The following is a 25,434-nucleotide window of genomic DNA, read 5'->3' on the forward strand; positions in this document are numbered from 1 at the left end:
CCTCTTTTTCTGTGCTCCATTCTAAGGGAAGGGGGGGGTATGATAATGAGGCTCTGCGCTGATTGGCTGCTTGAATGATGTGTAGGAGGGGAGGAGACAAAGCGTTGCTCCGGGCAGCGGCTGGGAGCAAAGCGTGTCCACGGTTCTGCGTTAAATCGACGTGTACCCTACGCCGTAGGCTCTGTGTTGGTGTAACGCGGAACCATAAATCAGCCTTTAGTTCCCTGAAGAGGGAACGGGTCACCTCGTCTTCACACTAATTCACACAGGAAGACTGAATTTAATTCTAAACAGGTACACCACGGTTATTTACTCCGATTCCTCATCATTTCACTTCTTATGTTACAAGACAAATGAATCATGTTAACTGTAAAGAAATCACAACACTGAATTTTCACAAATGACAACTTTATTGTTAAAATATATAAATAAAATGTATGCACTATTGCTGGCTCAGGAAGGACCGCGCGTCTTCTGAATGTGAACAGCTCCAGCTGCTTGAAAGATCTGAAACCACAGAAGAAAAATGTATTACGGTACTGAGCCGCCGGCTCCCCCGAGCCCGGAGCCGGCCCCCCGGAGCCCCCGGGCTCGGATCTCTGGGCTCGGAGCTCCGGGTTTGGAGCTCCGAAGCGGGGGGCCGGCTCCCCCGGGTTCGGAGCCCCGGGTTCGGAGCTCCGAACCCGGGGCTCCTCGACGGTCCGGTCCGTATGCGGCGCCGGGGCTCCGGAGCTAAGCTAAATACTTAGCCCATGCAAAGATCATACAAATATAAATAACATAAAAAAGGAACTTACCGCTGACTCGTGTGCAGTTGCCGGGTCCGTGCTTTGGGATCTGATCCTTTTATGAGGGTAAATGTCGATGCAAAATCTCATTTCTACTCTCCCTCGCTGTTCAAACAGCCACCGCTAAACAAATGGCGGACGCTCCGGCCGGCTGAGCTGGTTGTGGGCGTGGTTTCAGCAGCGCAGGAGACCGAGGGCGTGGTTTGCATTTTGCTTACGTAAAGAAAATGCACAAATCTAAATGGCCCGTAGAAACCACATGACACTGGGGGACTCTGTAAGGCGGGGGGAGCAGACCTTGCAGATTTTCATGGTATATCATCTTTTCTTTGTTGGCAGGGTGAGGGGAGACCACTTAATATATGTTAAAACAAGAAAAAACTTGTTTTTCATAATAGGTCCCCTTTAAGTCACTTTAATGCTTTGCTGTTCTTCACTCGTGCCACAAGGTGGGGTACTCCTCCAATTCTTCTTGACCAAATGTGTATTTCTTTACGTGGTGTGTCTGACAGTCAGTTACTTTCCAAGTTTGACCTCACTTAAAAAGGTCTCTACTTGGTTTGGGAGACTGTGCATGTAATTCAAGATGTTGTAAACCAGGCCTGGATCAAACATGCACATACATACGTACATACGTACATACGAAAAAGAAACACTCACCATGAAGGCCGGTTAGCTCAGAACGTCAGATTCTGGTGCTAATAACCCCAAGGTCATGGGGTCAGTCCCCATACTGGCCAAACTGTTTACCACTGAAACTCGGGTTATCGTTGAAAGTTTCAGATTATAAAAATTGTATTTTTACCTGTCCAGGGGTCTGTCTCTCACCTGAAAATTAGCTGGGATAGGCTCAAGCAGACCCCCGTGACCCTGCAAAGAATATAGCGGGTAAAGATAATGGATGGATATACCATCAAGTACTTTCAGTACTAATCAGTTAGCTGGGCTAGAGCTGTGGTGGTTGAATGACACTCTCTGTATGCATGCTGTGAACTTGTCATCAGATTATTTATGATCAGAGGTGTCAAAAGTATTCACATTCATTACTCAGGTAGAAGTATAGATACTAGAGTTTAAAAATACTTTTGTAGAAGTTGAAGTATCAACTCAAGTTTTTTACTCAAGTAAAAGTATAAAAGTACTGGTTTCAAAACTACTTAAAGTATAAAAGTAAAAGTAATGTAATGTAAGCCATTAAGGACAAAAGCCATTGAAAATGAATGCATCTTAGTATAATGCAAATATATTAAAGAAGCATATATGTGTACTATTGAGCATTAACATGTGTTTCAGAGAGCAGCAGATATGATGACTAGTTGCCTATAAGTATTGTAATGGTGCAAAAAGTCAAACTTCAGAGGCATGTTATCATTTATCCTAACCTTTATTGGAATGTACATCCAAGTTTAGTTGCAGGAATCTGAGGGAACGGATGTAAGAACAAAACTGGACAAGAACATCTGAAACAACCACAACCAAATTCACTCTATCCGGATGGAGCAATTTAACTGGATAGTTTCTTTTTAAAGGCCGAAATGGCTGTTTTTAAAATGTAAGGAGTAAAAAGTACAGATAATTGCATGAAAATGTAAGGAGTAAAAGTAAAAGTCGTCGGAAAAATAATTACTCCAGTGAAGTATAGATAACCAAAATTTCTACTTAAGTAAGGTAACGAAGTATTTGTATTTCGTTACTTAACACCTCTGTTTATGATCAAATAATTTTGGATTGGATTAAAAACTATCTTTTCTAATCATTTGCTTAAGACAGGAAGTATGCTTATTGGATGGCTGTTAGCATCTGTGAAGTTAGATTTATTGTCCTTTGGTATTGGAATTATCTTAGCCTCTTTCCAAATCCTTGATCAAACCCCGTTAGTAAAACATCTATTGAAGATGTGACAAATCGGAGTTGATATGTAAGCTGCAGCAAGTCGTAGCAGTTTACCATCTAGGTTGTCTGTTCCAGCAGGTTTTTCAATTGGCAGAGATAGTAATAGTTTATTTATGTCAGGGACAGCAATCTGGACAAAGTCAAACTTACAGTTCTTATGTGGTAACAGTGACCACTCAGATCCTACAGCTTTTTCCTGAAGGATGGTCGCCCCTCTCCCATTGCGCAAAGCATGTTTGTGGAGAACCTGGTGCTAAATCACTTGCAGACGACCTGATTCTGGGTCAGGGTGTCGTGCGTAGCAGAGCAGCTACCTCGCTGCGATCTATTGAAAGTCAGCCCTCGATCCAAGCTTTTGTCGGCCGGTCCTGGCGCTGTCCATGGTACCACGGGCATGAAAAGTGTTTAAAAATGTTTGAAAAATGTTGAGAGTCCCCTGCAGAGTGCTGCCCGCGGGCTGCAGAGTGCTGCAGCCCGGGCAGCACTCTGCCCGGGCTGCAGCAGAGTGCTGCAGCAGAGTGCTGCCCGCGGGCTGCAGAGTGCTGCCCGCGGGCTGCAGAGTGCTGCCCGCGGGCTGCAGAGTGCTGCCCGCGGGCTGCAGAGTGCTGCCCGCGGGCAGGAGGCACGTTCAAAGTCCATACACGGGCTGCAAAGCGCTGTCCATGGTACCACGGGCACGAGGTCCCCGGGGGCCCCCCAGGGGCCTCTCCTCCAGGTTGGGCTCTATCACTCAGGGGTGGCCGGTCGGAGGGGTGCTTAAGTGCGGGTCCCCGGGCTCGGCCGGAGCTCCGGGTTGAGGGCTTTGGCTCCCGGTGTGGGGGTCTGGCCGGGGTGCAGTGCGGTGGTTGGCGGGGATGGGTGTGGTGTTTCCGGGGGATGCGTGTGGGGTCCCTGGAGGTGCTGGGAGGTAATGGGGGTCCCTGTGGCCGGGGTGCAGTCCAGGAGTTCCCGGTTAGGGTTAGGGTTAGGTAACCCCAGTCCGGCTGGGGTCCGGCCGGGTCTCTGTGGGTCGGCCTGGGTCCCCCTGACCCCAGTGGTGTAGTGGTCCCTGAAGAAGTGGGTATACTCTCAATTTATGCCCCAATTTTTAATTTTGTTTTAAACGGCCTGTCCAGCAAAGGATAAACGCCCTGTGTTATAAACAGTATTTGCACATTGTCACTTAATTTCTGCTGCTTCACTTCAGGGAGTAAGGATCATTATGAAATTAACATTAGCCACAGAAGAGGTGTAGATTTTGCAATCAATACTGGCCCACAGACTATAGGGTGAGACAACTACATAATTATGCATTTTGAGTGAATTATTCCTTATTCCTTAGTCAATCCACACATGAAAATTTGACAACTATTCTCTCACCTTTCAAGTAGTTTCTTTTGTAAACTGTCTCTTGGAAGAGCTGATTTGCAACAGATAGTGTAGGCCAGAGTATGCCACTATTATAAAATTAACATTATTTGTCAAGGAGCAGTTTGCAGATATTACTGGTCCTACACAGGCGGCCTAATGCATGAATATAACATATATTTAACATGAGGCAAACATGGTGTTTCAGTCAGATATTAGTTTATTCTTAACATTCAAATAATTCAACAATATATTCAACAAACAATGTTACAAAATAACAATATTTAGTTAACAATGAACACAAATATATACATTTTACAACATATTCATGAAAACCACAGTGAAATACTCTCTCAATCCAATGCTGGGTTTCTAAATAAGTGCTCACAGTTGGTTCAAGGCACTTCAGGTAAGAACTTAGGTAAGTAGTTCAATATACTTATGAACTGTAAACATCAAATAACTGATTTTGAACACAAGATTTATTGTCAGTGCAGGTTTTTAAACCTGTTAACAGCCTGTCTACCCCTGTACTACAGTATATTCCAGACAGACTTGCTTTCTGCAGGGGTTTTCACACTGCACTGTCTAGAACGCACAGAAGAGGCAGCACGGTGGCTCTTCAACCAGGTCCTTGTATACTTTCTGGGATCAAACTTGGAAGTAGGGGGGCCAATGATGTTAATCATCATTATGTTTGAGACCAGTAGGACAGCCCTCTTGTCTGTGCCTATATAGTTCATAAGGTTAAAGTTCCTCTCACACTCTGCTGTGCTGACAGGGAATGTTTTCATACAGTTCATGAGTGGTTTTATGTCTTTGGGCTCACTGTTTGGCTCTTCCAGTAGGTCCCGCATCCCATTCAGTGCTTGGTCTGTGCACAAGTTAAATCGTTTGCACAGTCGCTTAACTTGTTCTTCACCATGGCGGATACTGGAGTTTGATGGCCATTTACTCTGATCAAGGATGTTGAGGTCCTTGATGGTCTCATCTTCCAAAGACAAGCGTTGCTCAAGATTGTTCACAAGGCTTTGTAAGAACTGGCCTGGATTGATAGACTTGAGCTTTGCATTTCTTTTCAAGGCTATAGACCTTTAGAGTAAATCGTGTTTTATCCACTGCTCTGCGTCCCCCACATGGGGTGTGCTCTTATGATTGGCTGGAACAAATGAAGACATCTGATTGGTTGCAGATCATTCCGTGTTAAAAAAAAACGTATTTGTGGATCGAGTCACGTCAGAGGAGTCTCAAAAGTCACACACAAATCCAGCGCAGCTCACAGACAAAAAAACCTTTGTAAATCAGGTTATATTTGTGTGCGCATCAAAAATAAATTTGTATATCTTGTCCTACGCACGTGTGAATTGTTCTGTGCATGTGTGAAACGGTGTGTGTATTTGCAAATCGGTCTGTGCATTTGTAAAACTTGTCCTGTGCATGTGTGAAACGGTGTGTGTATTTGCAAATCGGTCTGTGTATTTGTAAAACTTGTCCTGTGCATTTGTCAATTATGAGACTGTTCTAGCTCCATATTAGACCTGCTTTAGGGGGCTGGAGTTACCCTAAAATGTCCCTAAGAACCCTTAAATATGTGATGAATGTATCTAATCTCATGAGTATGTTCTTGAATGATGTTTATACAGTTGTTTTCAGCTAGTGATGCTAATGATGGTCACTGATCAATACGAAGGATCTTTTCCAACAGTTGTTTCCCTTCACAGTTCCAAACAAATCTGATCAATTTTAAGAGATAATCAGAAAGAAATCAGTCTTAGAAGAGATCTGCTTCATTCATATCTGAGAGAATTGTGCTGGGTCACATGATGTCATTTAAGAATGAATGATTTGAAGATAGAATTTTTTTTTTCATTACGCCCGCCATTTTCAAAGCATGCAAGTTTCCGTAGTGTAGTGGTTATCACGTTCGCCTAACACGGAAAAAGGTCCCCTGTTCGAAACTGGGCGGAAAAATGTATGACTTTGCAATAATATTATTTGGATCTTGGAAAACCACTCTAGTGCTCTTCTTGGTGCTCAGGACAGGAAGGTCGACCATCTCTTTCTCACATTGGGTCTTATGCAGAAATGAATTTCGTTGCAGTTCCACAACTGACCAAAAGCCAGTCATTCTCCATTTACCTACACTTTAAAATGTCCAACTTTATAGGAAAAAAATAGACATATTAGAGAGATTTTTTACAGGATTTTTCTCAGCAGCATCACCACCAGACCCCAGGAGCTTCCACCACCAGACCCCAGCAGCATCTGTGAGGTAAACCAACCTTTGAACTTGTTTTGTCATTGTGAAACTGTCACATGCTTGGTCAACAGAAGTCACAGCAGCCACTTCCTGATCTACTCAGGTTTTGGACTGTACTGGTGACAGGTGACCACTGTAATGTCAGGCCTCAATCATACGTTATCACTTCCACCCATTGTCCACTACCCAATGTCTACTGTCTACTGTTTACTATGCATTGTCCTTATATGATCAATTCCTGTCAAAGTTTCTTAATAAAAGCATCTTCTAGAGGGAGGATCTTTGGGGAAAGCTCAGGAGTTCTCAATGAGGGCTACGTTGCTCTGCACTCCTGTTGCTCTCCCCCCTCCTGCAGGAGTGCGCTAAAAACCCATTCCAAGGTAGTCTTTGTGTCTTTCCTCATTATGAATTTATGTAATGTTGATTTGGACCCAACACATCACCACGAGACCCCAGGAGCTTCCACCACCAGACCCCAGCAGCATCAGATTTTTTTTTAGTTACGCCTGCAATTTTCTTTTTTTTTTTTTTTTTTTACCTTGTCTGCACACATATTAATGATTGATACCATGAAGGTAGAAACCAAAGGTATATAAATGTGCATTATTACTATATTTAATATATATACATATATACGCATGCATATGCATACACATACATAAATATACACATACAAACCCAGTGATTTTTTTTTTTTTTTGGGGGGGGGGTGAGAGGGGTGACGACTGTCACATACATATACACACACATACACAGCCACACAAACATATACATACACACACACATTGTCACAAAGACATGTACACACACACGTACGCATACACATATACACACACACACACACACACACACACACACACACACACACACACACACACACACACACATAGAAATACACACTGGCTTGTTCACCTGCATGCTGGCTCTGTAGTTTTTGGGGTTAGGTAGCGGTAGCTTAGCTCAGACTGCTTTCAGATCTCAAGATTTGGGTCGATTGCTGTTCGTTTTTTGGTCGGCTCCGTGCCGGTTTCGTGTTTTGTTTGTGGTTTTTTGTTGCAGATTTCCAGTGCTTGATGTGTGTCTCCGTGTGTTCCTGCCATTTTCGAAGAATGCAAGTTTCCGTAGTGTAAGGTTATCAAGTTCGCCTAACACGCGAAAGGTCCCCTGTTCGAAACTGGGCGGAAACATGTATGACTTTGCAATAATATTATTTGGATCTTGGAAAACCACTCTAGTCCTCTTTTTGGTGCTCAGGACAGGAAGGTCGACCATCTCTTTCTCGCTTTGGGTCTTATGCAGAAATGAATTTCGTTGCAGTTCCACAACTGACCAAAAGCCAGTCATTCTCCATTTACCTACACTTTAAAATGTCCAACTTTATAGGAAAAGAAAGAAACATATTAGAGAGATTTTTTACAGGATTGTTCTCGTCACGCCCACCGTTTTCAAAACATGTCAGTCACTAGCTCCACCACCAGACCCCAGCAGCATTACCGCCAGACCCCAGGAGCTTCCACCACCAGACCCCAGGAGCTTCCACCACCAGACCCCAGGAGCTTCCACCACCAGACCCCACTAGCTCCACCACCAGACCCCAGGAGCTTCCACCACCAGACCCCAGGAACTTCCACCACCAGACCCCACTAGCTCCACCACCAGACCACAGCAACATCACCACCAGACCCCAGCAGCATCACCACCAGACCCCAGGAGCTTCCACCACCAGACCCCAGGAGCTTCCACCACCAGACCCCAGGAGCTTCCACCACCAGACCCCAGCAGCATCAGCAACAGACCCCAGCAACATCACCACCAGACCCCAGGAGCTTCCATAACCAGACCCCAGGAGCTTCCACCACCAGACCCCAGCAGCATCAGCAACAGACCCCAGCAACATCACCACCAGACCCCAGGAGCTTCCATAACCAGACCCCAGGAGCTTCCACCACCAGACCTCAGGATCTTCCATCACCAGACCCCCGGAGCTTCCACCACCAGACCCCAGGAGCTTCCACCACCAGACCCCAGGAGCTTCCACCACCAGACCCCAGGAGCTTCCACCACCAGACCCCAGGAGCTTCCACCACCAGACCCCACTAGCTGCACCACCAGACCCCAGCAGCATCACCACCACACCTCAGGAGCTTCCACCACCAGACCCCAACAACAACTCAACAACCTCAACAACGCGGCTCACCTGGAGCCACCCAAAGACCCGGCTCACCGTCCGAACCCGGGCACCCGCTTCTAACAAGTTGTTGTGGCCGAGCGGTTAAGGCGATGGACTAGAAATCCATTGGGGATTCCCCGCGCAGGTTCGAATCCTGCCAACAACGAGTAATGTTTGAATGTCCAAGACGACTGCCTAATTTGCAGTTATTAACCATATCCAGTACTGTCTTTCAAAAGTAATCAGTTGGATTCCCTTGTGGTACATTTTGTATTTTCTACCCAGCATGGTAATAACCATGGATGATTTTTAATTTTACCACAACAGGACAACTTATATGAAGTCATACATTTATTTCTAACATGAATGATTTGAAGATAGGATTTTTTCTTTCGTTACGCCCGCCATTTTCAAAGCATGCAAGTTTCCGTAGTGTAGTGGTTATCACGTTTGCCTAACACGCGAAAGGTCCCCTGTTTTCAAAACATGTCAGTCACTAGCTCCACCACCAGACCCCAGGAGCATCCACCACCAGACCCCAGCAATATCAGCACCAGACCCCAGGAGCTTCGACCACCAGACCCCAGCAGCATCAGATTTTTTTTTTGTTACGCCTGCCATTTTTTTTTTTTTAACCTTGTCTGCACACATATTAATGATTGATACCATGAAGGTAGAAACCAAAAGGTATATATATATATATGTGCATTATTACTATATTTGATATATATACATATATATACGCATACATATGCATACACATACATAAATATACACATACAAACCCAGTGATTTTTTTTTTCTTTTGGGGGGGGGGGGGGGGTGAGAGGGGTGACGACTGTCACATACATATACACACACATACACAGCCACACAAACATATACGTAGTCTGTAGTTTTTGGGGTTAGGTAGCGGTAGCTTAGCTCAGACTGCTTTCAGATCTCAAGATTTGGGTCGATTGCTGTTCGTGTTTTGGTCGGCTCCGTGCCGGTTTCGTGTTTTGTTTGTGGTTTTTTGTTGCAGATTTCCAGTGCTTGACGTGTGTCTCCGTGTGTTCCTGCCATTTTCGAAGCATGCAAGTTTCTGTAGTGTAAGGTTATCAAGTTCGCCTAACACGCGAAAGGTCCCCTGTTCGAAACTGGGCGGAAACATGTATGACTTTGCAATAATATTATTTGGATCTTGGAAAACCACTCTAGTCCTCTTCTTGGTGCTCAGGACAGGAAGGTCGACAATCTCTTTCTCGCTTTGGGTCTTATGCAGAAATGAATTTTGTTGCAGTTCCACAACTGACCAAAAGCCAGTCATTCTCCATTTACCTACACTTTAAAATGTCCAACTTTATAGGAAAAAAAGAAACATATTAGAGAGATTTTTTACAGGATTGTTCTCGTCACGCCCACCGTTTTCAAAACATGTCAGTCACTAGCTCCACCACCAGACCCCAGCAGCATTACCGCCAGACCCCAGGAGCTTCCACCGCCAGACCCCAGGAGCTTCCACCACCAGACCCCAGGAGCTTCCACCACCAGACCCCACTAGCTCCACCACCAGACCCCAGGAGCTTCCACCACCAGACCCCAGGAACTTCCACCACCAGACCCCACTAGCTCCACCACCAGACCACAGCAACATCACCACCAGACCCCAGCAGCATCACCACCAGACCCCAGGAGCTTCCACCACCAGACCCCAGGAGCTTCCACCACCAGACCCCAGGAGCTTCCACCACCAGACCCCAGCAGCATCAGCAACAGACCCCAGCAACATCACCACCAGACCCCAGGAGCTTCCATAACCAGACCCCAGGAGCTTCCACCACCAGACCTCAGGATCTTCCATCACCAGACCCCAGGAGCTTCCACCACCAGACCCCAGGAGCTTCCACCACCAGACCCCAGGAGCTTCCACCACCAGACCGCAGGAGCTTCCACCACCAGACCCCAGGAGCTTCCACCACCAGACCCCACTAGCTGCACCACCAGACCCCAGCAGCATCACCACCACACCTCAGGAGCTTCCACCACCAGACCCCAACAACAACTCAACAACCTCAACAACGCGGCTCACCTGGAGCCACCCAAAGACCCGGCTCACTGTCCGAACCCGGGGACCCTCTTTTAAGCCCCCCCAACCACTTTGTGGCGGAGTCACATCCTGGTTAAACAGCAGAGTGGTGCAGCGGAAGCGTGCTGGGCCCATAACCCGGAGGTCGATGGATCAAAACCATCCTCTGCTACTTAAGACTTCCTCTCATACATGAGATTCCTGTGAGAGATTAACTGAAATCTATCCAGAGTGTTTTGCAAACAAGAAAGTGTATGTATGAACATACTGCACTGACTGTTGATGAAAATGCATTGCATCAAAATGTTTTTAAGAAATGAGGAAAAAAATATGTCTCAAACTGATAAATTAAAACGAACCATTTTCAAATAAAGGCTCTAAATTGTCTTGTTCTGAAGATTCACACACACACACGCACACACACACACACAGCTGACAGGTTGTTGTGGCCGAGTGGTTAAGGCGATGGACTAGAAATCCATTGGGGATTCCCCGCGCAGGTTTGAATCCTGCCAACAACGAGTAATGTTTGAATGTGCAAGAGGACTGCCTAATCTTCAGTTATTAACCATATCCAGTACTGTCTTTCTAAAGTAATCAGTTGGATTCCCTTGTGGTACATTGTGTATTTTCTACCCAGCATGGTAATACCCCCCCCATAGTTCTCCTTGGATCGCCACCTTGTCATGGTGGAGAACCTTGCGTGTTCCAATGAACCTGAGAGCGATGCCGTCTGGAGCTCAGGCTCCTGGTAGGTCCAACCATGGTTGAAGGGGAGGTTCCAGACCAAGGGCGATCCAACCACTGTGCTCGGGGGCACACATAGGCAGACTCTGGGTAACAGAGACACTGGCAGCGCCCTGCAACCTCACTCATCTGAAGGTCGTCTCGAGCTACTTGGAATGTCTGCACCCTCCTTGATGCTCAAGACGGGACGGAGAGACCTCGAAGACGGACTGTCCTCTCATTGCACATGAACTCAGGAGGTATAACATAGACATTGCGGCACTGAGTGAGACTCGGTTTTCTGGTGAAGACTCACTCACAGAAGTCGGTGAAGGCTACACCTTCTTCTGGAAGGGTCTCCCAGAGGGCGAACGTAGACTCCTCAGAGTTGGCTTTGCCGTGAAAAGCAAGCTACTCACTAACATCCCTGAGTCCCCTCAAGGCATCAGCGAACGGCTTATGACTTGGCGTATCCTCCTAGTGAAAGGTTGCTTTGCTTCCTTAAAGGAGCTTGAGGCCGGATTGTGGCAAGATTTATGAAAAAAATCTGTATACATTTTAAGTTTTCTAGTAATAATGTCAGATGAAGTGTTCCAAACCCAAAAGAATGAGCCCTCTAGTGTATCTCTCCTTTGCCTTGAACAGGCTGTGTGCTGCAAAATGTGCTGCAATTTGGTCCCGAATTTTCCGCGCTGGGCTGCGGATGTGACGTCACATGACGCTGCATGTGCGTTCTTCCCGTTCTCCCGTGCCGGCTTCACTGTTGGCTGCAGTACCCCCAACGGCCGTCGTGGTGAAGGGTGGCGCTAGAGAGTCTCATTTCTTAAAAGGAGCCTCAAGCTCCTTTAATCAGTGCCTATGCCCCCACATTGGATGCTGACGAAAACACCAAAGATGCCTTCTATGACTCCCTTGATGCCACACTGTCTAAAATCCCTGGCTCCGACAAACTTGTCCTAATGGGCGATTTCAATGCCCGTGTAGGCACTGACGACAAATTGTGGAAACAAGTCATCGGAAGACATGGGACGGGGAAAATAAATAGCAATGGTCTCCGACTCCTTTCTCTGTGCTCTGAGCACCAGCTGATCCTAACCAACACCATATTTCAGCTGAAACAGAAGTACATCACATGATGGATGCACCCCCGGTCAAAACATTGGCACTTACTGGATTACATCATCACTCGGCAACAGGACCAGAATGATGTCTGTATAACTCGGGCCATGCATGGGGCTGACTGCTGGACTGATCACTGGCTGATTAGATCCAGTCTAAAGCTGAAAATTCGACCACCACACAAAAAACAGCAGCCCCGGAAGCGTCTCAACTGCAGGGCTCTCGACTCTTCACAGTGCGTTGACCGCTACCGCAGTAAGCTGGCAGAGAGGCTCGCCACCCTGGAGGAGGATGACAGTGTCCTTGATATTGAAAGCGAGTGGGCAAAACTGAAGTCAGCAATACATCAAGCTGCCTCAGAGACCATCGGTTTCACGCAAAAACAACATCAAGACTGGTTCGACAATAGCTCCACTGATATACAGGAGCTTCTTGGAGCCAAGCGTAAAGCCCATGCTGCACTGCTCTCCAACCCCCACTCTCCATTTCTCCTCTCTCACTACAAAGCCATCCGCAGTGAGACTCAGAAACAACTTTGAAGCATGGAGAATGAGTGGTGGCTCAGAAAAGCCCAATAAATCCAAAGGCATGCAGACAATAACAACTCATTCGCTTTTTATGATGCTGTTAAGTCCCTGTATGGTCCACAAAGGCAAAATATCGCGCCAGTAAGATCCGCAGACGGTTCTGTTCTGCTCAAGGAGAAACAGCAGATCCTTGAACGATGGGCCGAACATTTCAACTCCCTGCTGAACAAAATAAATCCTTCGGATCCCTCTGTCCTCAATGCTCTCCCAGAACTTCCATCAGTTCCCTCTCTTGATGAACCACCCAAGTTCACTGAGATTCTCTCCGCAGTCAGGAGTCTCAAAAACAAGAAAAGCCCTGGCCCTGATGGACTTCCCGACAAGGTCCTCAAGAAAGGAGGTTACCTCTTACTGCGACAGCTCTACCATCTTATCTGCAAGATCTGGCAAAGTGAGACACTTCCCCAGGAATGGAAAGACAGCAACATCGTCACCATTTATAAAAAGAAGGGAGACAGGTCATCCTGTGGTAACAGTCGTGGCATCTCTTTGCTCTCTATTGCTGGCAAGATCCTTGCAAAACTAATGCTGCTTCGCCTAACAACACATATCACAGAGGACATCCTCCCGGAGACCCAGTGTGGCTTCCGAAAGAACCGAAGCACACTGGATATGATTTTAACTGCACGTCAAGTCCAGGAGAAATGTAGGGAGCAGAACAAGGACCTCTACATCACCTTCATAGACCTCACTAAGGCCTTTGATCCTCTGGACTATACTGCAGAAGTTTGGTGTTCCTCCCAAATTCCTCAGCATCCTGAAGCAGTTCCACAGTGCCATGCAGGCATCTGTGCTTGTTGGCGGCCAGCAATCTCTCTCCTTCCCTGTAAACGTTGGAGTAAAGCAGGGCTGTGTGCTGGCCCCAGTGATTTTCAATCTCTTCCTGACGACAGCCACACTCCTCTTCCACAAATCCATCCAGGAAGAGGGTGGTGTGAAAATTCAGTTCCGCCTTGATGGTAGCCTGTTGTAAGACGAGACGCCTACAGGCCAAGACCCTGGTTAGCAACATCTATGAGCTTCAATATGCAGATGATTGTGCTCTCCTGGCCCACAGCCCGGCTGCTATGCAACAAGCCCTGGACACCATGTCCTCTGTTTACGGCTCGCTTGGCCTTGTGATTAACATCCACAAAACAGAGATCATGACACAAGACCGACCTCCACCCCCCGTATTTAACATCTACGGCACACCCCTCAAGACTGTCCAGCAGTTCTGCTACCTCGGAAGCATGCTGACCCCTTCCTGCCAAATAGATGATGACATCCAAGCACGCATCAACCAAGCCTCCAACTCCTTTGGCAGACTGCGCTCTCGCGTGTTTGAAAATAACCATCTACGAACACAGACGAAAGTTGCTGTCTACAGGGCAGTGTATGTGTCTACACTGCTATATGGGTCAGAAGCTTGGACTGTTTACCGACGCCACGTCAGGCGCCTTGATGCATTCAACATTAGATGCCTACGGCGCATCCATGGCATCACTTGGCAGGACCGTGTCCCGCACACTGACATCCTCCACCGCACGGAGTCCATCAGTATAGAGGCAGCACTAGCCCTGAGGCAACTCCGATGGGTTGGTCATGTCATCCGGATGCCTGGATGCTGCTTGCCTCGTCAGGTGCTTTATGGACAGATTTTGTCAGCAAACAGGAAGCCCGGTGGCCCAAAGCTGCGGTACAAAGACCAGCTGAAACAGACCCTGAAGAGATGCAACATCAAACCCAGTGATCTGGAGTCAGTTGCAGCTGATCTGCCATTTTGGCGTTCTTTATGTCACGAAGGGGTCTCACAGCTTGAGGAGAGACTGACTGAAATGGGCTTGACCAGTAAACCTGCCTGGCCTTGCCTTGCTGGGAGCTCCAGTTGGTCCGGCCTCTCGGCTCTCTTCCACTTCTCTCCTGCATCCAATCTCTGGATACAACATCCTGAGAAAACCACCTAATCTGCCTCCTGTATTCCTCCTCTGACTCCTGGGATGTATTTCCCCACAGTTTCACCTTGAGCTGATAAACCTTAGATTCTCTAGTGCAGATATAAAACTACTGCATTGAAATTTGCTTTGCCTCCCTTTCGTCGAGATTTTCCATTCTATTTTAACTTTTTAACTTTTAACTTTAACCTCTGGTGGAGAAATAAAGCATTACATTTGAATTGACCTGGGCCCCTCTGGTGGCCAGTGAAACAAATTTAACAAAAATGGATCAAGAGCTTCCCTCTAGTGGAAGACTAAGGGCATTGCATGTTTGACACTGAGATAATAAAGGTGAATGGCCAGGGATCCCATTGAATGAATGCAACATCACAACTAAATACCAAATGACCAGGTACCATTCAGAATGATATGAATAAACATAAAATAATAAATCTATAATATACAATAAAATAATAATTAAATAAATAATAAAAGAGATAATTGTAATAGCAAAGTGTAGTGCCTTTATCATTCATAGTGATGTGTACATAATTCACCTGCATAGAGATGTTAGTCACAGCATTACCATACAGCGTTTATTCAGGTTATGTTGTTACTAGTGTTTTGGTCTATGTGTTTAATGTGTTACGGTCCCTCTAAGTACGGTGACGTTTTTGGAGTCAGTTAGTTCTGTGATGGGAAGTGCGAGCTTCTTAACGTTTAGTTTCAGTTAACTGGTGGATTTAATAAAGGGACACACACTTCTGTGTCCGTAACGTGAGAAGTTGTCGGCTCGTCTATTTTCACGACTTCCACACCTTCATTTATAACTCCTTTGTGCTTTGGTTATAATCTTAATTGGAAATTTCTCCCTGGATACTGTACATTAATGTTTTTAGGTAGGTTTAATTTTTAAAAACCTACAACAATGGCAGAGGACACATGAATGGAAAACAGAATAAAAAACATCTCACTGTACGACTTGGATCTGCTTCATTCTGGGTGAGATGTCAATAATGTTGTACACCTCATATATGACCTTATACTATATATACTATTATAATACCATATATACTTTTTTCTTTTCATTCATATCCATACATACTGTTTCATTTACCCATATCCACTACATATATAATACTGCTCTCCTGAGCTGGTGTGTTTTTATATTTAACTGCTAGAGTTAAGTCTGATTTCATTTACCCAAGCAAGTCTCTGTTTTACCTTTAATGGCTTTTTCTGGACTTGTTTTAAGGAAGCTTCACGAAGGGTTTTACAGGCATTTCCACAAATGTCAGCGTGGGTTTAGAAAGTGTATAAGAGCATAAAGCCCTGGCCTCTGAGCCAGAATAGAAACTGCTGAAGATCATCATTCCACTGTTAGCACATGATTGGACGTTTTCATCCTGCCATCATTGTCAGATGACTGTACACATCAATGAAGATATGATGTCATCAAGTTATGATGTCATTCATTCCATTTAAGAATATATGATGTCATCAAGTTATGATGTCATTAATTCCATTTAAGAATATATGATGTCATCAAGTTATGATGTCATCAATTCCATTGAAGAAGATATGATGTCATCAAGTTATGATGTCATTCATTCCATTGAAGAATATATGATGTCATCAATTCCATGAACCATTCCATTCCATCAACAAGCTTGTAACAGAGTTTATAAATAGAACTCCTTCTTACTAGTTCTCATCACATCTTTTGACAATGCCACGCAGACGCAGACAGAGCTCTTGCCCCGTCCGCAGGCGCCGGAGAGTCCGTAGGACCCGCGTCGCCCGCAGACGCAGGAGAGTTGTCCGACGCAGACGCTGAAGGTCAACAGATGATGGAGGGAATCCTGAATGAATGATTTAAAAAAGGAAAAAAATACATGAAAATTAATAATGAAAAAAAAAATAACGTAAAAAAAAAACAAAAAACAAACCCTGATCTTAGTCCCATTATTGACTAACATGACCTTCCAGTACGTAAATATGTGTAGCAGGTATATAAGACGGTAGCTAAACTGAAGTGAGCTGTAAAGAGTGAATGTGAGGTAGGACACTAGAACTTACTGTCTCAAGTCTCTTTAACCACAGAGGGACTAAAACTCTCAACCTTCTTATCCAAAGTCAGATGCCTTGTCCTTTAGGACGTGTGGTCCACCAATGGCTTCTGTTTCTCATTCCAGCATGTCACACCTCTAAAGGTCTTACTGTTTTGATGTCTGAGACGAGGTAAGTGAGAGGTTGTGGAGGCCCTGTGGCTTAGACCCCGTCCACACGTAGCCGGGTATTTTTAAAAACGAATATTTCCCTCCTCCGTTTATAAAAAAATTTGCATCCACACGTAACCGAAGATCTGCGTTTTCGACCACTTCATAAGCATTCTAACCTGTAGATCATCTGCACCTCCGCGGCTCTGCGGGCTCCGCGGCTCTGCGGGCTCTGCGGGCTCTGCGGAGCCGCGGGCCCTACACCTAGGGTGCGCGTCGCCGCGTACCCTACGGTGTAGGGTACGGCGGAGCCTCTGTGTCGGTGTAACGCAGTAAGTGGTGGTCAAGAGCAGAGACCATTTATTTAATAAATAGCTTGGAGAACAGATGCTGGATCATCTGTAGTAAACAAAAGGCGCACGTCAGAGCAGATTTGTTGTTGTTTTGGCGCATAATGTGACGTTCGAAAACGCAAATCTCCGGTTATGTGTGTCCACACGCATCTACATAAACGGAGTTTTCAAAAATCTTCACTTTGCCCGGAGTTTTTTTAAACCTTCGTTTATTTGCGTTTTCGTATGGATGACAGGTCAAAACGGAGGAAAATATCTCCGGTTTAGCAGATATCCGCAGATATCCGGCTACGTGTGGACGGGGTCTTAGTTGGTCAAAGCACCTGTCTAGTAAACAGGAGATCCTGGGTTCAAATCCCAGCAGAGCCTCTAAACTCATCTGTCTTTGGATGAGAAAAAGATGATAGATGTCTCGTTCATTCATGGTTTAACTATGGTGGTGAAATGGAAAAATGACATGTAGCTTAAAAAAAAAGAAAGGCACATTGAATGTTTCTTACCCAAAGTTAATTCGCACATTCAAGTTCTTCTAAGAGATGTGGACTGCTTGAGAGGGAGGTAATGTCTGGTTCTTCTCCTTTAAGTCACTTTACTGCATTGCTGTTCTTCACTCGTGCCACAAGGTGGGGTACTCCTCCAATTCTTCTTGACCAAATGTGTATTTCTTTACGTGGTGTTTCTGACAGTCAGTTACTTTCCAAGTTTGACCTCACTTAAAAAGGTCTCTACTTGGTTTGGGAGACTGTGCATGTAATTCAAGATGTTGTAAACCAGGCGTGTATTAAACATGCACATACGTACATACGTACATGCGAAAAAGAAACACTCACCACAAAGGCCGGTTAGCTCAGAATGTCAGATTCTGGTGCTAATAACCCCAAGGTCATGGGGTCAGTCCCCATACTGGCCAAACTGTTTAGCACTAAAACTCAGGTTGTCGTTGAAAGTTTCAGATTATAACAATTGTGTTTTGACCTGTCCAGGGATCTGTCTCTCACCTGAAATGGCGCTTTTGCACTAGTATCACCTTAGCTCGGTTCTACCCGTTTTGCGCTTTCGCACTAGGGCTGAGACGAGTAGAGCCGCTCCAAGTCGATACTTTTTTCTGTAACCATTTCAGTGAGGTTCTGAAAGCGGGCTGAGCAGGGACTATTTCTGACGTCACCACCTCCTCGCCTCTGATTGGTCGGGGGGCGGGCCGTCAGACGTTTGAATCAGGAAGCGGGAGTCAGAGCGAGGGGACTCGCGGCGATTTTATTATAAAGCGCAAAACGTCTGTTTGGTGATCCAACTCTGAGGTGCAGATGTTCATAAACCTGGTGGCTGTCGAGAAAAAATTAAAAAAGCGATGTAGACGGGCTGTTTTTTTCTCAGCCGCTCCCGGCTCCAGCTGATTTCTGATCAGCGCCGACATGAACAAAGGTGTTGCGCAATCGAGTACGTCACAGCAGCTTCACCACAACCTGCCCGCTTCTCCCCTGGCAGTGCGAAAACACGTGTGGAACCGTGCCGTGCCGAGCAGAGCCGGGCTGATCCGATACTAGTGCAAAAGTGCCAAAAATTAGCTGGGATAGGCTCCAGCAGACCCCCGTGACCCTGCAAAGAATATAGCGGGTAAAGATAATGGATGGATGTACCATCAAGTACTTTCAGTACTAATCAGTTAGCTGGGCTAGAGCTGTGGTGGTTGAATGACACTCTCTGTATGCATGCTGTGAACTTGTGATCAGATTATTTATGATCAAATAATTTTGGATTGGATTAAAAACTATCTTTTCTAATAATTTGCTTAAGACATGAAGTATGCTTATTGGACAGCTGTTAGCATCTGTGAAGTTAGATTTATTGTCCTTTGGTATTGGAATTATCTTAGCCTCTTTCCAAATCCTTGGGCAATCCCCGTTAGTAAAACATCTATTAAAGATGTGACAAATGGGAGTTGATATGTAAGCTGCAGCAAGTCGTAGCAGTTTACCATCTAGGTTGTCTGTTCCAGCAGGTTTTTCAATTGGCAGATATGGTAATAGTTTATTTATGTCAGGGACAGCAATCTGGACAAAGTCAAACTTACAGTTCTTATGTGGTAACAGTGACCACTCTGATCCTACAGCTTTTTGCACGCGCTTAGGGCACTTCAACTCCAACAAATAAGCGCTACTACAGTATTGTCATCAACAAATCAATCGCTTGCATTCAACTCTCACGCACAACGTTCTATACCGATTCTACAAATTAAACCTTTTTAGGGCCCGAGCACCTTCAGTGCGAAGGCCCTATTGTATCTGTAGGAATTTTTTTTTTTCTTTCTTTTTCTTTTTTCTTCTGACGAAAGGAGGGCCTTTTTGCCCCCCTAAACGTGCCCAAAAAGTCACCAAATTTTGCATCCAAGTCAGGCCTGGCGAAAAATTGGATATTTAATGGTTTACATTAATGGGCGTGGTAAAATGGCTCAACAGCGCCCCCCGGAAAACTTTGTGCCTCAAGCCCCACAATACGGTTTGACGTACATGCACGAAAATCGCTACACACCTGTATCAGTACACAACTTAAAGAAAAGTCTCTTGGCGCCATGGCCGAAACCGAACAGGAAGTCAGCCATTTTGAATTAATCGTGTCACTTTGGCGCAATTTATGCCATTCCTTCGGCAGTTAATACGGCCTGAACCGTAATGTGCCCCCAAGTGTGTTATACATCAAAATGTGCGTCTCCATCCTGCGACAACACGCATTACTTTTCTCTTTCAAAAGCGTTACCGTGGCGACGCTAGACGCCAAAAAGCGCGCCCACCCTTCATCTGGTTGGTTCAGACAGAAAAAACTTTGCGCCTCAAGCCCCATAATACGGTTTGACGTACATGAACGAAAATCGGTACACACCTGTGTCATGTCGCAACTAATGGCGCTTTTGCATTAGTATCACCTTAGCTCGGTTCTACCCGTTTTGCGCTTTCGCACTAGGGCTGAGACGAGTAGAGCCGCTCCAAGTCGATACTTTTTTCTGTAACCATTTCAGTGAGGTTCTGAAAGCGGGCTGAGCAGGGACTATTTCTGACGTCACCACCTCCTCGCCACCGATTGGTCGGGGGGCGGGGACGTCACCACCCTCCGCGCCTCTGATTGGTCGGGGGGCGGGGCCGTCAGACGTTTGAATCAGGAAGCGGGAGTCAGCGCGAGGGGACTCGCGGCGATTTTATTATAAAGCGCAAAACGTCTGTTTGGTGATCCAACTCTGAGGTGCAGATGTTCATAAACCTGGTGGCTGTCGAGAAAAAATTAAAAAAGCGATGTAGACGGGCTGTTTTTTTTCTCAGTCGCTCCCGGCTCCAGCTGATTTCTGATCAGCGCCGACATGAACAAAGGTGTTGCGCAATCGAGTACGTCACAGCAGCTTCACCCCAACCTGCCCCCTTTTCCCCTGGCAGTGCGAAAACACACGTGTGGAGCCGGGACGAGCCGCGCCGCGCCGTACCGGGCTGAGCCGATACTAGTGGAAAAGTGCCATAAAAGAAAAGTCTCTTGGCGCCATGACCGAAACCGAACAGGAAGTCGGCCATTTTGAATTAATTGTGTAATTTTGGCGCAATTTATGCCATTCTTTCGGCAATTAATACGGCCCGAACCGTAATGTGCACCCAGGTGTGTGCGCAGGCAGGCGGAAGCAGCAATGCGATGATCAGAGGGGGGGGGGGGGCGTCAGTAAAAGGGGACCTATTATGAAAAACACGTTTTTTCTTGCTTTAACATATATAAAGTGGTCTCCCCTCACCCTGCCAACTCAGAGAAGGAGGAAAGCAGCCAAATTCTGCAGGGTCTGTTCACCCCGCCCGGCTGAATCTTCCAGTGTCATGTGATTTCTACTAGCCGTTCAGAATCAGCGCCTATCGTTACGTAACGATAGGCGCTGATTTCCATAGGTCGGCCTCCACTGCTGAAACCAAGCCCACAACGAACTCCGCTGGCTGGAGCGTCCGCCATTGTTTGGAAGTGGTGAATCGTGTGGCTGTTTCCACAGCGAGGGACAGTTTTTGTGTCGACATTTACCCTCATAAAAGGATCAGTTCCAACAGTACGGACCCGGCAACTGCACACAAGTCAGCGGTAAGTGACGTTACTTTTTTATGTTATTTATATTTGTCTACAAGTATGATCTTTGCATGGGCTAAGTATTTAGCTTAGCTCTGGAGCACCGGAGCTGCTCACGGAGCTGCCGGAGATGCTCACCGTGGCCCCGGTGGCTCCAGTGTTCCCTAACAGAGCCACTCACTCGTTAGGTAACACCGGAGCTCTATTAATACATTGTTCTTCTGTTTATGGTTTCAGATCTTCCAAGCACCTGAAGCTGTTCAACGACACCTTCAGAAAACGCACGGTCCTTCCTTGATCCAGCAATAGTGCATAAATGTTATTTATATACAACTTATGTTCTTTTATTTTTTTAACAATAAATTTGCCATTTGTGAACATTCAGTGTTGTGATTTCTTTACAGTTAACATGATTCATTTGTCTTGAGAAATTGGAGTAAAGAACTGTGGTGTACCTGTTTAGAATTCAATTAAATCTTCCTGTGTGAAGAGGTGACCCGGTCAGGTAACTAAAGGCTGATTTATGGTTCTGCGTTACACCAACGCAGAGCGTACGGCGTAGGATATGCGTCGATTTAACGCAGAACCGTAATTCAGGCTTCAAGATCCGTTTACACCGTGTAACTGAATGCGAGCGTCCGACTATCGCGTCGAGCTGCGTGACATCGGACGCTCTCTGTCCACACTGAAACCGTTAAACTCGCGGCCAGTTAGGACAGATACTATGACTTGTCCTCCCCTGCTACACGTCATTCAAGCAGCCAATCAGCACAGAGCCTCATAATCATAGCCTCCCCTCCCCTCAGAATCCCTCACAGAAAAGAGGTTAGAAGCGGTAAAACTAGAGACATGGCCCACAGGCTGAATTTCTGTTTTATGTAGAAAAAACAAGCTTAAGATTGTTTTTAAGACATTCCACGCCTGTTTAAAATATACATTAAATGCCATAATAGGTCCCCTTTAAAGAGCATATTGCAGGTTGGAGACCCCTGTGAATCAATGTGTAGGAAAATGATGTAGGAACTGAATTTTCATTGAAATACGCATAAATATATACTACAGTGACCTCCAGAGTTGTTTTTGTGAGAGTATTTTACTTCCGCATCTGAAAAAGTTGAACCGGAAGTGACGTGGCGGCAGGGAGTGCGGTGAATTCAACAATAGGAAAAATAATGGATCTTAATGTTAGTTGTGACACTGAAGAGGTTGTGAATGTGTATTCACACCAATATGACAGGCCACAGCCTTATAATTACGAACCCGTTAGGCCCCCCACGTTCTTTTGATTGACAGCTGAAACTCGCTTTTTAAAAGGCTGATTTATGGGTCCGCGTTACACCAACGCAGACCCTACGGCGTTGGTTTACGCGGCGACGCACAGAACGCTGCGTGCGCCGCGTAACCTACGCCGTCGATTTTACGCGGAACCTTAAATCAGCCTTTATTCACTGCAGCACCCGCCCGGGCGCTCCTGAAAGAAACTCCGAAAATAACTCCTAAAAGATGGGTGAGTACTTGTAAGCTGTCTACGTTTGTACTTTCTAAACAGAAAACAAGCTTATTATCTTCTCTTTTTTCTGATTAAATGCATCCGAAATAGCTGGGTATTTTTAAAACCAAATATTTCCCCCCCTTCGTTTATAAAATAATTTGTATCCACATTACATTGTTGTTAAAAAAAAAACGTCCACACATAACCGAAGATATATGCGTTTTCGACCACATTCATAAGCATTCCAAACCTGTAGATCATCTGTTCTTCCCCCCAGGTGTCCCGCCACGGAGCTGCCGCGTTAATCGACGCAGCCCTAGGGCGTAGGGCTGTGCGTCGCCGCGTGCCCTACGGCGTAGGCTCTGCGTCGGTGTAACGCAGTAAACGGTGGTCAAGAGCAGAGACCATTTATTTAATAAATAGCTTGGAGGACAGATGGTGGATCATCTGTAGTTCTGGGTCGCACGTTAGACGTCAGAATCAGAGCAGATTTGTTGTTGTTTTGGAGCATAATGTGACGTTCGAAAACGCAAAACTCCGGTTGTCTCTGTTTACACCAGGTCTACACTCATCTACATAAACGGAGTTTTCAAAAATCTTCACTTTGCCCATAGTTTTTTAAAACATTCATTTATTTGCGTTTTCATGTGGATGACAGGTCCAAACGTAGGAAAATATCTTCGGTTTAGCAGATACCGGCTACGTGTGTATGGGGTCTGCGCAGTCAGATGGGGCAGCTGTGGAGACGTCTCCCTCCCGCTGCGTCATATGACGCAGTGTTCGAAAAAAAAAGCGTTTTTAGGAGCTTTGCTAAAATCACCCACTTTTTCCTCTGAATACGTGCCCTTATGTCTTGTAAAACATATTAAATCCTACATTTACTTCTCACATAGTCATTTTCACATAAGGTCAGGTATAATTTTTGAAAAAACCCTAAACTGCAATATGCTCTTTAAGCAATTAGGATGTTGTAACCTTTTACTTTTCTTTTAAAATTTCCCAATTTAGTAAGAACCCTCCCCTGGATTTTTGTTAATTGTTATTTCCAGCTTGGCATTTTAAAAACCTGCAATTTCATAAGGGGTGCAGACTCATGTCCACTACAGTTTAACAACCATTTCTTCCCAGCATTTGAGCACCACCAGCTAGTGACCAGGGGCCTCATCTATAAAGCTTGCTTGCGCCCAAAAAGGGCCTGAAAGATGCGCAAGCCACCTTCTACGCAAAGGCTGGGATCTAAAAAGAAAAAACGAACCGAAAAATCTGCGTATCCCTACGGCAACCCCGACCCTCCCGTAGGAACTTACTTAAGACAGATGACTGTACACATCAATGATCAATACATGACTGTGACATCACTGTTGTCTGCGGCGGTTTCCAGACTTATCAGGTGAAATCACAGCTAAAAACCCTGTAAGATGTGTTTTATTACAGTCATCATTCTCTTATTCACTATTTTGTAATTTAAAGTAATTAAAAGTCTGCTTTCTTTTTTTTCTATGACATCATCACTGTTATGAAGTAAAAACTAAACCAAAAAACCCCAAATAATATGGTATATAACCACAGAGGGACTAAAACTCTCAACCTTCTTATCCAAAGTCAGATGCCTTGTCCTTTAGGACGTGTGGTCCACCAATGGCTTCTGTTTCTCATTCCAGCATGTCACACCTCTAAAGGTCTTACTGTTTTGATGTCTGAGACGAGGTAAGTGAGAGGTTGTGGAGGCCCTGTGGCTTAGTTGGTCAAAGCACCTGTCTAGTAAACAGGAGATCCTGGGTTCAAATCCCAGCAGAGCCTCTAAACTCATCTGTCTTTGGATTAGAAGAAGATTATAGATGTCTCATTCATTCATGGTTCAACCATGGTGGTGAAATGGAAAAATGACATGTAGCTTAAACAAAAGAAAGGCACATTGAATGTTTCTTCTTCTCTTACCCAAAGTTAATTCGCACATTCAAGTTATTCTAAGAGATGTGGACTGCTTGAGAGGGAGGTAATGTCTGGTTCTTCTCCTTTTAGTCACTTTAATGCTTTGCTGTTCTTCACTCGTGCCACAAGGTGGGGTACTCCTCCAATTCTTCTTGACCAAATGTGTATTTCTTTACGTGGTGTTTCTGACAGTCAGTTACTTTCCAAGTTTGACCTCACTTAAAAAGGTCTCTACTTGGTTTGGGAGACTGTGCATGTAACTCAAGATGTTGTAAACCAGGCCTGGATCAAACATGCACATACATACATACGTACATGCGAAAAAGAAACACTCACGACGAAGGCTGGTTAGCTCAGAACGTCAGATTTTGGTGCTAATAACACCAAGGTCATGGGGTCAGTCCCCATACTGGCCAAACTGTTTACCACTGAAACTCGGGTTATCGTTGAAAGTTTCAGATAGTAAAAATTGTATTTTGAC

At 45.5% G+C, this 25,434-nt stretch overlaps 3 non-coding genes across 3 annotated transcripts; all 3 read left to right on the plus strand.

Moving 5' to 3' along the window:
- Window positions 1–8,542: 8,542 nt before the first annotated feature.
- On the plus strand, window positions 8,543–8,624 carry trnas-aga (transfer RNA serine (anticodon AGA)). The gene has a single exon. It is a non-coding gene; the product is annotated as a tRNA-Ser (tRNA).
- Window positions 8,625–10,965: 2,341 nt separating this feature from the next.
- Window positions 10,966–11,047, plus strand: trnas-aga (transfer RNA serine (anticodon AGA)). Its single transcript has one exon. It is a non-coding gene; the product is annotated as a tRNA-Ser (tRNA).
- Window positions 11,048–24,747: 13,700 nt separating this feature from the next.
- Window positions 24,748–24,821, plus strand: trnat-agu (transfer RNA threonine (anticodon AGU)). The gene has a single exon. It is a non-coding gene; the product is annotated as a tRNA-Thr (tRNA).
- The last annotated feature ends 613 nt before the right edge of the window (window positions 24,822–25,434 follow it).

Source organism: Cololabis saira, chromosome 11 (assembly GCF_033807715.1).
Source record: "Cololabis saira isolate AMF1-May2022 chromosome 11, fColSai1.1, whole genome shotgun sequence".
NCBI classification, from domain to species: Eukaryota; Metazoa; Chordata; class Actinopteri; order Beloniformes; family Belonidae; genus Cololabis; species Cololabis saira.